Raw genomic sequence first — 11,149 nt, forward strand, 5'->3', positions numbered from 1 at the left:
TGTCCTGGAGCTCACTTTGTAGACCAGGCTGGCCTCGAACTCAGAAATCCGCCTGCCTCTGCCTCCCGAGTGCTGGGATTAAAGGCGTGCGCCACCACGTCCGGCTTGATCTTGTCTTTGTTATAAAAGAAATTATATGGAATACCTTTGTAAATTAAGAATGAAGTTCTCAAAAACCTGGTGGTATAGGACTGTAAGCCCAGGTACTAAGGGAACTTGGGCATGATAAAACAGTTTCAATGGGTGTTCCATTCTTTGGTTGCTGTTGCTTGCTGTGGATCTGGGGTCCCTGGTAGAGAGTGTTTCTTCAACTCAGTGGGCAAAAAGGAATGGAAATGGAGTAGGAGAAAATTCAGAGAGGGGCTTTGTGAAAGAGCTAGAGGACTCCACAAAGAGTTGGAGTTTCTGTCAAGTGCAAGTAAGGTGGGAGGAAGGGCTCCTGCAAGAAGGTTGCTGCAGGACCAGTACTGAACAGGAGGTTTTCACCCAGCTGCTTCCCTTGAGGTTCAGGGAGGAGACGGTGTATTCCAGAGATAAGAGAATTGACACACATATGAATCTGCAGAGCTGGTGGCACCATGCACAAGACCTGTAAAGGTTCAAGTCAGAAAAGTCCTAGCAACAGGAAGAGGAAGTCGAAAAGGGGCCCTACTTCTAATCAAAAGCTGTCTGTAATTGATACCCTCAGTCAAGGGGAAATACATTTTCAGCTGTGAGATCTCACTGTGTGTATGAACCACACTTCTAGCTAGGATACATGACTAGGAATAATTGGCCAATGCAAAACAAACTTAATAGTATTTTCGTGGATTTTTTTGTTTCATTTTGCTTTTTGGTTTTTTTTGTTGTTTTTGTTTCTTTGCTTGTTTGTTTCGACTTTTAGTTTTGTTGATATTTTTGTGTATCTCGGATTTCCTACTTTTTGTTTCTTGTTTTGTGTATGTGTGAAATATAGAGGAAAAGAACATAAAACTGGGTATGTAGGGAGATATTAAGAATATGGAAGATTTGGGGGAGGGAAAACATTATCAAAATATATTAACTGTTTTTTTTAAAAAAAACAAAAGATGCTATATATCTATATTTTTTTAATTTAAAAATACTTGGCATACTACTCAGCAAGATTTTTGAGGAAGAGGTGCCAAAACAAAACAGTTAACCAGCTGTCATGGAATCTAAATGTTTCTACAGTGGAAGGATATTATGATAATTCTATTTTTTCTGTGAATTGTGTATCAGTAAATATCAATAGAAATTTTTTATACTTTAAATTCATATTTAATGTCAATTTCAAAGATGGGTTGTCCTAATGGTTTGTGCAAGCAGAATAAAAACAGACCAAGGATTAATCAGGTGTCTTAGAATGGAAGTAGATTCTGCAGACTCCTTACCAATAGGACCTGGCAGCATTTATGGAAAATAAATCATAAACAGAAAATTAATCTCCTATATTTCAGTCCATTCATTTGCTTTCATATTGGTACAGGATCTTCTATGTGCAGCTAAGTTCCCTGACTTTGAGAAAGCTGCAAGTGGGTATGCCTGTTGGTCCAGTGCCTGGGACCCATCTCAATTCCAGCCTCCCCTTCAAACTTCTAATAGGAATGAATAGACTAAGAAACATTTGAGCAAAAATTAGGGTAGTTTCTGTTTATAAATTGATTGTGTTGTATATGTAGATAACTGTGCTCCATTATTGTCCTCCTAGGCTAAAAGAAATAACAAGAATAGCAATAACTAAATATTGATTCTTTACAAGTGATGGAACATTCTAGAAATAATAAAGCAATGCTACTTGAGAGTTGACTTTTTAAAAGAATGTGTGTGGTGCCTTTCCTTTGTAATCACAGTAATTAATCCAATTAAATCTTCAGCGATAGTATTCTTGATTGATAGTCAGAAGCAACTGGGCTCAGATCCAGTTGACTATTGTCTTTGATCTTTGTTTTGGTAATGTGGGAGCTCCATTCTTTGTATCTGGTTCTCACAGATATTAAAGCCTGCTCTTAAACACATTCCTGGATCTTTGTATGAAATGCATTTTCATAAATCCAAGCATTTGGGAGATTTATAGCATGCTTTAATTGCAGATTTATGCTACCACAGATAAAGGAAACCCAGATCACACTCATACTAACTCTGGACCCAAAGAGATAGAGCATAGGAAATGTTCAAGTTATAGTAAAACAGTGTCGGTAAAATACCCAATGCCCCCAACTTTCTTGCCTGTTTCCTTCTTTACATATAAAACTTTCATTTTGTTCATAGAAATTTTGTACCTCTAGACCAGTGGTTCTCAATCTTCCTAATGCTGTAAACCTTTAATATAATTCCTCCAGTTTTGGTGAACCCCCAACCATAAAATTATTTTGATGCTACTTAGCTGTACTTTTGCTATTGTTATGAATCATAATACAAATATCTGATATACATGATAAATGTATGATATTTAATCTCTCTCCCCCATGGGGTTAAGACCTGCTGATGTGAGAACCACTGCACTAGGCAGGTTGAGACTAGCTCATTGTTTTAGGCCAATGACTGGTGGTGCTTGCCCCACCCTCAACTCCCAACCTCATTTTTCTCTGCTGTTTTGGTTTTGGTACAGGATTCATTATTCACCTAGTGCTGGCCTAGATCTTGAGTTCCACACTTTGTTGGTCACCTGGTGCTAGTATTGAAGACCTGCATTATTATCAAGCCCAGCTTTTCAAGGGGCTCTTAGCTACACTATAGATTTACTTTCAGACCTGATTAAAACACGATGAAATTTCATGTTAAATAGGTCTGGAGTCTACCAAGGGATTCACATTTTATACTGTAGGTGAGCTTTCTACTTTTGAAAAAAAGTACTTTTTATTTTTTTAAAGAAAACTTTAATGGGTACTTTATTTACAAAATTTCCAATCCCTCTTTTTCCCCTTCAATTCCTCCCATTTCTATTTCCTCTTCTATTATTCGCGCGTGTGCGTGAGCATGCGCACCCCCCCCCATACACACACACACATACAAACACTCAAACATACCAGCGAATCTATTTTGTGCTGTTTATATGTACATGAGTTTATGAATTACCACTTGGGACTGGATAAGAAGTATCATCTCTAACTACATTTAAATAGTCATCATTCTACCCATAGATATATGTAGCTTTAACCAGTCACCTTTGAGCCTTAGTTTCTTTACATGTGTACAGCTGATTCATGAAGCTTCTTTCTGAGGATTACTGGTTTAGGCAGGCAAGATCTAGATCTGAAATTCCTAGCACATAAGGACCCTAAGTCAGACACTGAACAAACACCAACTTCAATTGCATTCAGCTAATTAAAAGTCTTGGTTGTAGAAATATTGGTATTTTTATAATCATCTTGGAAAAATACCCAGCCACCTAAAACAGATAATCAATATGCAGACTACTTGTTCCATGTGCATACAAGAGTGATTGCAGAAACCTCATGGCTCACCTTGATGACTTCTTCATGTGTCCTTCGTTATTCATCTTCTGCATATGTGTTCCTATGACTGTTCTCAATTGTATATCTCTGATGAATTATCTGTGTTTACATGTCTATCTATATATTTCCTTGTTGGTTTATTGCTTTGTTGCTCCCTTCTTATAGTCGGACCTCCCTATCCTGCAACCTTCATTACCTTGTGAAGAAATCTTTCCTGAACCATTTAATTTCATTTGGGGGTTTGTTGACTTTTCCACAGCATTTAAATATTAAAAGGGATCAAATTTTTAAAGAACTTGAGATATATGCTCTACAAAGAACTGCCAGAAGTATGATGTCAAGATAAGCCAGAAGTAGCTAATAAAAGATCGGGTTAATTATCCTACTGGTTACACAGGTAGTCATTTATTGAATTGGTATTTATGATGTTTGCTAACAAAACAACCTTTGGAAATCTTTGTTTGTTATAAAATAAATTTGTTGTTCATAATTTTAGAGATTTTGCTATAAGAATTGTTAACAAATTTATTCCTGGTCTTTCCATGAAGGTATATGTAAGAAATAAGTGTGTGACATTTTTAGCTGAACAGTGTGTTTGTATAAGGCTCAGGTTCATGTTTATTATTCTGCTTTCCTTTTTGTACTAAAATGAAAAGTTTAGAATCCAGCCATTATCATCATCATCATCATCATCATCATCATCATCAATCATCAATCAGTAGTAAATAAAGTAATGAGTCCCATCAACACATTTTCATCATGTATGTTATTGTAACTTGCTTGTTACTTGTCCATTTTCTCCCTTCCTTATCATGTCCTGGCTCCACCAAATAGCCCTACATGTGTTTCTATGTAATCTCTTTCTCTCTCTCTCTCCCTGTCCTTCTCCCTCTCTCTCTCCTCCCCCCTTCATTCTCTCTCTCTCTGAATATTAGTTTCCATATTTGCATGTATGGTTAGATTTAGACTTGATATATGGGAGAAAACATTGTTCATTTTCCTCCATTAACATTTTTGTTCCTCCCTCACTGTACCTTTAACCTTTAATCTCTCCTTTTCTCAGTCTCCATCTCATTTCTACTTTCATGTTTTCTTTTCTACAGTTACTCTTTCCATATATACATATCTACATATGTACAAATATGTATATTCTACATGTGAGAGAAGGCATGACATTAGTCTTTCCATTCAAGTTCATTTTCTATAAGATGAATAATTTCATTTCTCATTATGGATAAAACTCCTTTGTGTGTGTTCATGACCGTGTGTGTGTGTATATATGTGTGTGACATATTACTGTCAATTCATCTTTGATGGATATCTGGGTTATGGAACAAAATTTTTATTCTAATGTTAATAAGGTTGTAAACTTTGAAAACCTCTTGTCTGTGACTTCATATAGTATATATGCCTAATTTTCTTAGTCATAACTGTACAGATTATTTGTATTTATATGTGCATTAATATCACATATATGCATGCTTTATATATTCATATGTAGTTTTAATGAACACAGAGGCTCAATGACACACAAGAATAATCATATAAGAAAGGTAATTTTTGAGCTAGTTAAAAAGGATTGCATAAAATTTTACTAAGCAAAATTGAAGTAATTTTTATAACAGTACAGAAAAATAATAAAGGATCGTGTAAACTATGTGTAATAAGTATCTGTGTGTTTATCTCTTAGGTTCTGATAATGCACGGCATGCTTGTAGAAAGCATTATAATTTGGGAATAAAGTAAGATTTAAATATAATAATTAGTAAAAGTAAAATGAGCAGTATTAGTGATTTTATTAGAAACATTCTAATTTGTGAGCCTTGTTTTAATTGCCACATTTTATTATTTGCTGATAATTGTTTTCATTTTACATAATAATCACAATTCTCTCATTAAAATTATTCATCATAAAATAATTAGAGTTATTAAAATTATGTAATTATTTTAACACAGGGAGTTTATATAGATAGTATTTTCTTTATGTGTCAACAATATTTAGACATTTCATTAGTGGCATGCAATAAAAGCAATCTAGATTCTATAATAATAAAATTTGGACTCAAAATCTGTATTTTGACTGCTGTATCATTACTGATGTTTTTACAGGGATGTTTTTTAGGTAGGGTGCTGTTCTGAATGCCTTTATTCTCAGTATTCACAGGGCAGAATCAGATGTATTTCTAAGTTCAAGGCTATCCTTGCCTACATAGCAAGTTTCAGGCCAGCAAAGGCTACACAGTAAGACCTTGTCTCAAAAAAAAAAAAAAAAAAAAAAAAAAAAATCTTTACCTCTTTAGTTATATTTTATAAGAACTATATATACAGTCTCATAGTCTATCAATTATAATTATAAATTTTACAGTATTCAAATATTGCTTTGAAAAATTAAAATGTCACTTAATAGCTACATTTTGTATACTAGCTTATAGAAATAATATATACAAAAAGTCAAATGTATAAAGATTACTATCTAGATATCTCACAACTTTTAGATATCATTTATAACACAATATAAGGACAAAAATTGACACAGATGTTCACTGGATACAAGGCCAGATGCTTGATACTAACAAAGCAAGGGAGATTTATGGCAGGGTGAACTTGGAGCTGACTGTAAGTAGCTGTGAAAAATTTTACTTATCAAACCCAAAGTGATATTTATGAAATCAAAGAATGGTAAATAACAGTTTTCTTATGTAAAAATAAAATGAGAGCAGGTGCACAGGAAGGAAATGGACTTACAGTATTGGTCTGGGAAGGGAGGTACAGAATGAGAGCAAAGACTTTCACCCAAAGAATATTTCTTACATGACAGTTGATGAGGACAAGAATGTACAAAAATGCTCATGAGACAAATATGTAACAAAGAAGGACAAGAAGAGGAGTAATGAGTGAGAGGGGGAGGGGGCAGGAGGAGAGAGGGAGAGAGGGAGGTAGAGAGAGGGAGGAGGGAAGGAGAGAGAGAGAGAGAAAGAGAGAGAGAGAGAGAGAGAGAGAGAGAGAGAGAGAGAGAGAGAAATGAATATATTGATAGATTTGAAAGCATTTGATGGTATCAGAATAGTGGAAGTGCTCAACTGGAAGAGGTGCAAGAACTGGACAAGTTTAGCTATAATGATTTTATAGACAGACAGACTTGAAAGGGGCTCAGAATTAGAATGTCTTGATGGAGAATATGAAATGTCCAGAAGCATGAGTAAGTGAGGCTGGATGATGGCTCACAGCAAGACAAACAGAAGCCCAGCCTCATCCATTGCATGTTTGAGGACTATATCTTACCGTTTAGCTTTTTGCTAGTTAGAATAAAACATTTTCTTCTTGGACAAGTTACGTGCATTGAAGTGAGGATGCTAAATTATCTATTTGGTAAGATGAGATTCAAATTTTAAGGCAAAACAGATATTTTTAAAATAATGAAACAAATTGAATCTGTTATTAGATATTACTGATAAAGAACATTTTAATAAAGAGAGAAAATTTACATGCAAGTAAGGGTTGTGTTCATGTGCTAATTGCTAACAAATAATATGAATGAATATAACATGAATATTAATTTTATACAATAATCTATTTAGGTTTAAATTATGTAATTCTCTTTTTAATATATCCTAAATTAGAAAAAAAGCAACAGAGTAGAAATCTTCACATAACGTTTCACAAAATTTTTTCATAAAAATAGTAAATAATGTTTCTGACATCAACAACATAATGCTCAAAAGAGTGTGGAAATGCTAACAAATGCTTTCTTCCAGTTTCTTCTGCCAATATCATCTATATTTCTTCAGTTTTATAGTCAACTTGAAAGCCAATAACCACATCATTTTGATTGCAAATGACAACTGTACAAATAAACCAACCACAGCAACAAAATTTTCTACCAGCTTGGTGGACACTGAGAGGAAGAGAGGGTTCAAATCTTCTAGAACATGTAAACCACTATTTTAGCATACTTAAAGATTCTGTCGGAGTAGAAATAAGTGGAGAAAAGAATACCACAGTAGGAAGCCTTCTCAAAACCTGCAACATAAGTCACTAGAAAGAGGAATGGGCAGATCTTTAAACAAGCTTACTGAGAACCAGGACAAAAAAAAACTAAAGATGTTTAAAGAGAATGTGGAGATCATTATTATCCCTACAGACATGACTAAAGTCGCAAAGGTTGTAGTGTGTCTTATGCTATTAACAGGAGATCTTGGGGAAATTGAATTCAAGGGTTATGGGATAAAGCAACTTGTTGCTGTGTTGACAAGAGATTAGTTGTCAACTTGACAGAGCCTAGTGTCATCGAACTGGAAGGCCTTCACTGAGGAATTGTCCTGTCAGAATCAATTTCTCTTAATTATTAATTGATGTAGAGAGGCCCTGCTTGCTCTGTGCAGTATCATACCTAAGCATATGGTCTCTGTCACATAATTAAGAAAGTTATCCTATACAATTTTTTATAAAGTCTATGTAAAAACCTGAGCAATTGTAGTTCATGATTTATCATACAATGAAATGAATTTAATGTGCAAATGCGGTAAACTGACAATATAAATAACATTTTTTAACCTAGAGCTTAATAACAACACACAGACCTTGTAATCATGTTTGTTCATGATAGGGACACCCATCTTTACCCATTTAGGCTTTCATGGTTTCAGTTAATCCTGGCCATTCAAGGTCCAAGTAAATGGGATGGAAAATTTTACAAATCAACTGTTGTATATACACTTTAAATATGTGTGATTCTGAGTAGTGCATGGCCTCAGGCCATGTCACTCAAACCCATCTGGGCCATGAGTCACTCCATCATTGAGAATATACATATGCTACCTGCCTGGAGTCACTTAGAAGTCATCTTGAGAGCCAAGCTAAGTGGCCAATTTAAGCAGTCCTCTTGTTCTTATCTGCATTGCTTTTTTTTTTAAGCTAGGATAACTAATTCCTGTACTGAGTTTACAAATTAAATGTTATATGTATACACAAGAAAAATATATAGTACAGGTTGTTATCTGTATCCACTGGGGATCTTACAAAGTATGAATTACTGGGCAAATTTTGGGAGAGCAAAACTATTTATAGCTACAGAAATATCAAACTCTCATTTGAAGCAATGGATTTTCATTTTCATTCTGTTGATCTATCATTAGGAGGAATCCTTGATAATTACATCTGTCCAAATATAACATTTGGTTGTAACCTATGTTCTGATTCCACCAGGGCATAATTTCTATGTTACATTTAAAGGTCATAAGGGAAAATATCTCAGAAATGTAAGGGCAGTTCTTTTAGTAGCTATAACTGTTAAACTGAGGAGATGTGAAAAATTAATGAGAATTTGACACATTCTCTCAGAGAAGAGTTTACTAACATATTAATAATTAGTGGAATAGATCAGGTAGTACTGTGGCAGATACTTTCTTATGATAGACAAGAAATATTTTACTGCGAATTATTTTTTGTATATAATTGGATAATTCGAATCATACCTTGGGGCTTATAATACAAGTATAATTAATCTAGACACTTATATGCATGGGGGAAATATTTTTGTTGAACAGAGAATTGGGCAAAAGACTGATTTAGAATTTGGTCACTACTACACACCATGGACTTTAACTAGTCTGAATTTCAGGTTGTTCATATAAAAAAAGAGAAAAAAATTATATCACTCCTGGGTAAGTAGGATGATTAAAAACTCATGCATTGTATATTATAATTGCTGGTAAATGGTACATTCCCCATAGTCTCTTTTTTTCCCATAGAAACACTTCTGAATGTTTTTGACCATTGAAGACATACATTCACAGCTAAATGAATTTCAGTATCAAGTTTCCCAAATGGAGTATATGTATTTTACTTTTGGGAGTCTATAGTTAATATTTTAGATGATTTCAAGGTTTATTAAAATTATGGTTAAGAAAAAGTCCAGAGAATGGTTAGATTGGGATAGAATTACTGTATGTGGGCTGCTAGTAGCTACATTTGTTGTTTGATCTTACAGCCAGGGTCTTTCTGTACAGTTAGTTCATCCTTTTCCTTTCTGTCGTAAAATAATTTCTTCTCCTTTTCTTCCTCTAGCTAAGCCTCTGAGTTCTCAAAACAAATAATGTAGGTCAGAATGTTGTTGATGTTATGTTTTCTCTGCATGAGGAGCACATTTCTTCTAATATTTCTTACAAAGGAGCTCGCTGGTAAATGATACCATTTAAAAAAAAAAAATCTGAACATGTCTACATTTCTCCCTTAAATTTGAAAGCTACAGGGCATTCTTGTTTCGTCTGTTTAAAACAACACTTTGAGCATGTATTTCTTATGTCTGCGAAGGTTTTAGATGATACATTTATTTTTATTCATGCTGACATTTTCTGTTTCCCTTCTTTGTCTGTATACAAGGCTTTTCTCTTTGGTGTTGGTATACCATGTTTTGACAGTGCTGTATACATGCTGTTAAACTTCTTAAATGTATACCTTGCTCTCATCAAGGTAGAAGTTTTTAGCAATTAGTTGTTTAGATATTCTTTTCTGTTTCTTTCCCATCTTCTACAATTTCAATTACTCCCCTCTTGGTGTGTTTTGTGTCTTACATGTCTCTGAGGTGGTGCTTTGACTTGTCAATTTTTCTATAATTTTAAAGTTAACAATGTACTAATACATTTTATTCTTACTTATCTCTCATTGAACTTATTCAAGTATTTCTTTAATTTCACCAACATTTTAAAAATTTCAATTATTATACTTTTTAATATCCAAATTTCAACTTGACACACAAACACATCACTAGAAAGCCTCAACCCTTAGTTTCTTATTCATCCCCAAGATCTAAATAACTTTGTTACATATCTCCCCATCTTGACTCCTATAATCTTTGTAATATTTCTTCCTTTATGTTCTCTGAACCTTAAAAGGGGGTGTTATGTCTACTATAGTTTGGGTAGAGCATGTCGCCACTACTTATTCTTGGGGCTTGGGAGAGTTACATTTTTCATCATTAACTACAGACTGCTGAAGAAAGAAACTTCTCTGGTAAAGCCTGAATCCAGAACTAATGTGTAGGTATAAAACTGAATAATTATAAAGATGTATAACAACAGGATTGTTTAACAAAATGATAGCAATAGGCTTTGTTTAGGACCTATAACACATTTGTCAAGTTTACAGAACTGGGAATGAGTTCCTATTTATGTAATAGGCCTTAAAAACAATCTGAGCTACTATTCTAAAGATGATCAAAAATACACAAAAGAGGAACTTGGATAAAGTTATGCTGCAAGAAAGGATAAAGATAGTCCCAGAGGTTATGAGTCAGCTGTGAGTTATCTTTCTAGAAGTTACTGGCCAGGGAGGGTGCTAGGGTCCCTCAAAGACTATGGCCTATGTTCTTGTTTGTCCATCAGAATTGATACTAAGACCCTATTGTTGAAGACACTGCAGCACACTTTGGTCATAGACCTTAGAACAATTAAACTAGAGCTGAATTGCAAGCTTCTTCTGTACTTGTTAATCTTCATAGTCCCCCAGAAAGTGCTATGTATGCCACTTTGGGGAGAAAATTCAGACCAGTCTGCATAGCCAGCCAGCAAGCCACACACACACATATACACACATGCATGCACACACACACACATGCATGCATGGACACACACATGCACACACACACACACATGCTCACACACGTAGACTATACTACTTTCTATTGAGACCTAGAA

General features: G+C 34.5%; 1 protein-coding gene across 1 annotated transcript in view; it reads left to right on the forward strand.

Annotated features, from left to right (window-relative positions):
• Positions 1-11,149, forward strand: part of Malrd1 (MAM and LDL receptor class A domain containing 1) — a 667,530-nt gene that overhangs the window by 266,296 nt on the left and 390,085 nt on the right. The window lies entirely within an intron of this gene.

The sequence above is a fragment of the Mus caroli genome, chromosome 2 (assembly GCF_900094665.2).
Source record: "Mus caroli chromosome 2, CAROLI_EIJ_v1.1, whole genome shotgun sequence".
In the NCBI taxonomy this organism is placed as follows: Eukaryota; Metazoa; Chordata; class Mammalia; order Rodentia; family Muridae; genus Mus; species Mus caroli.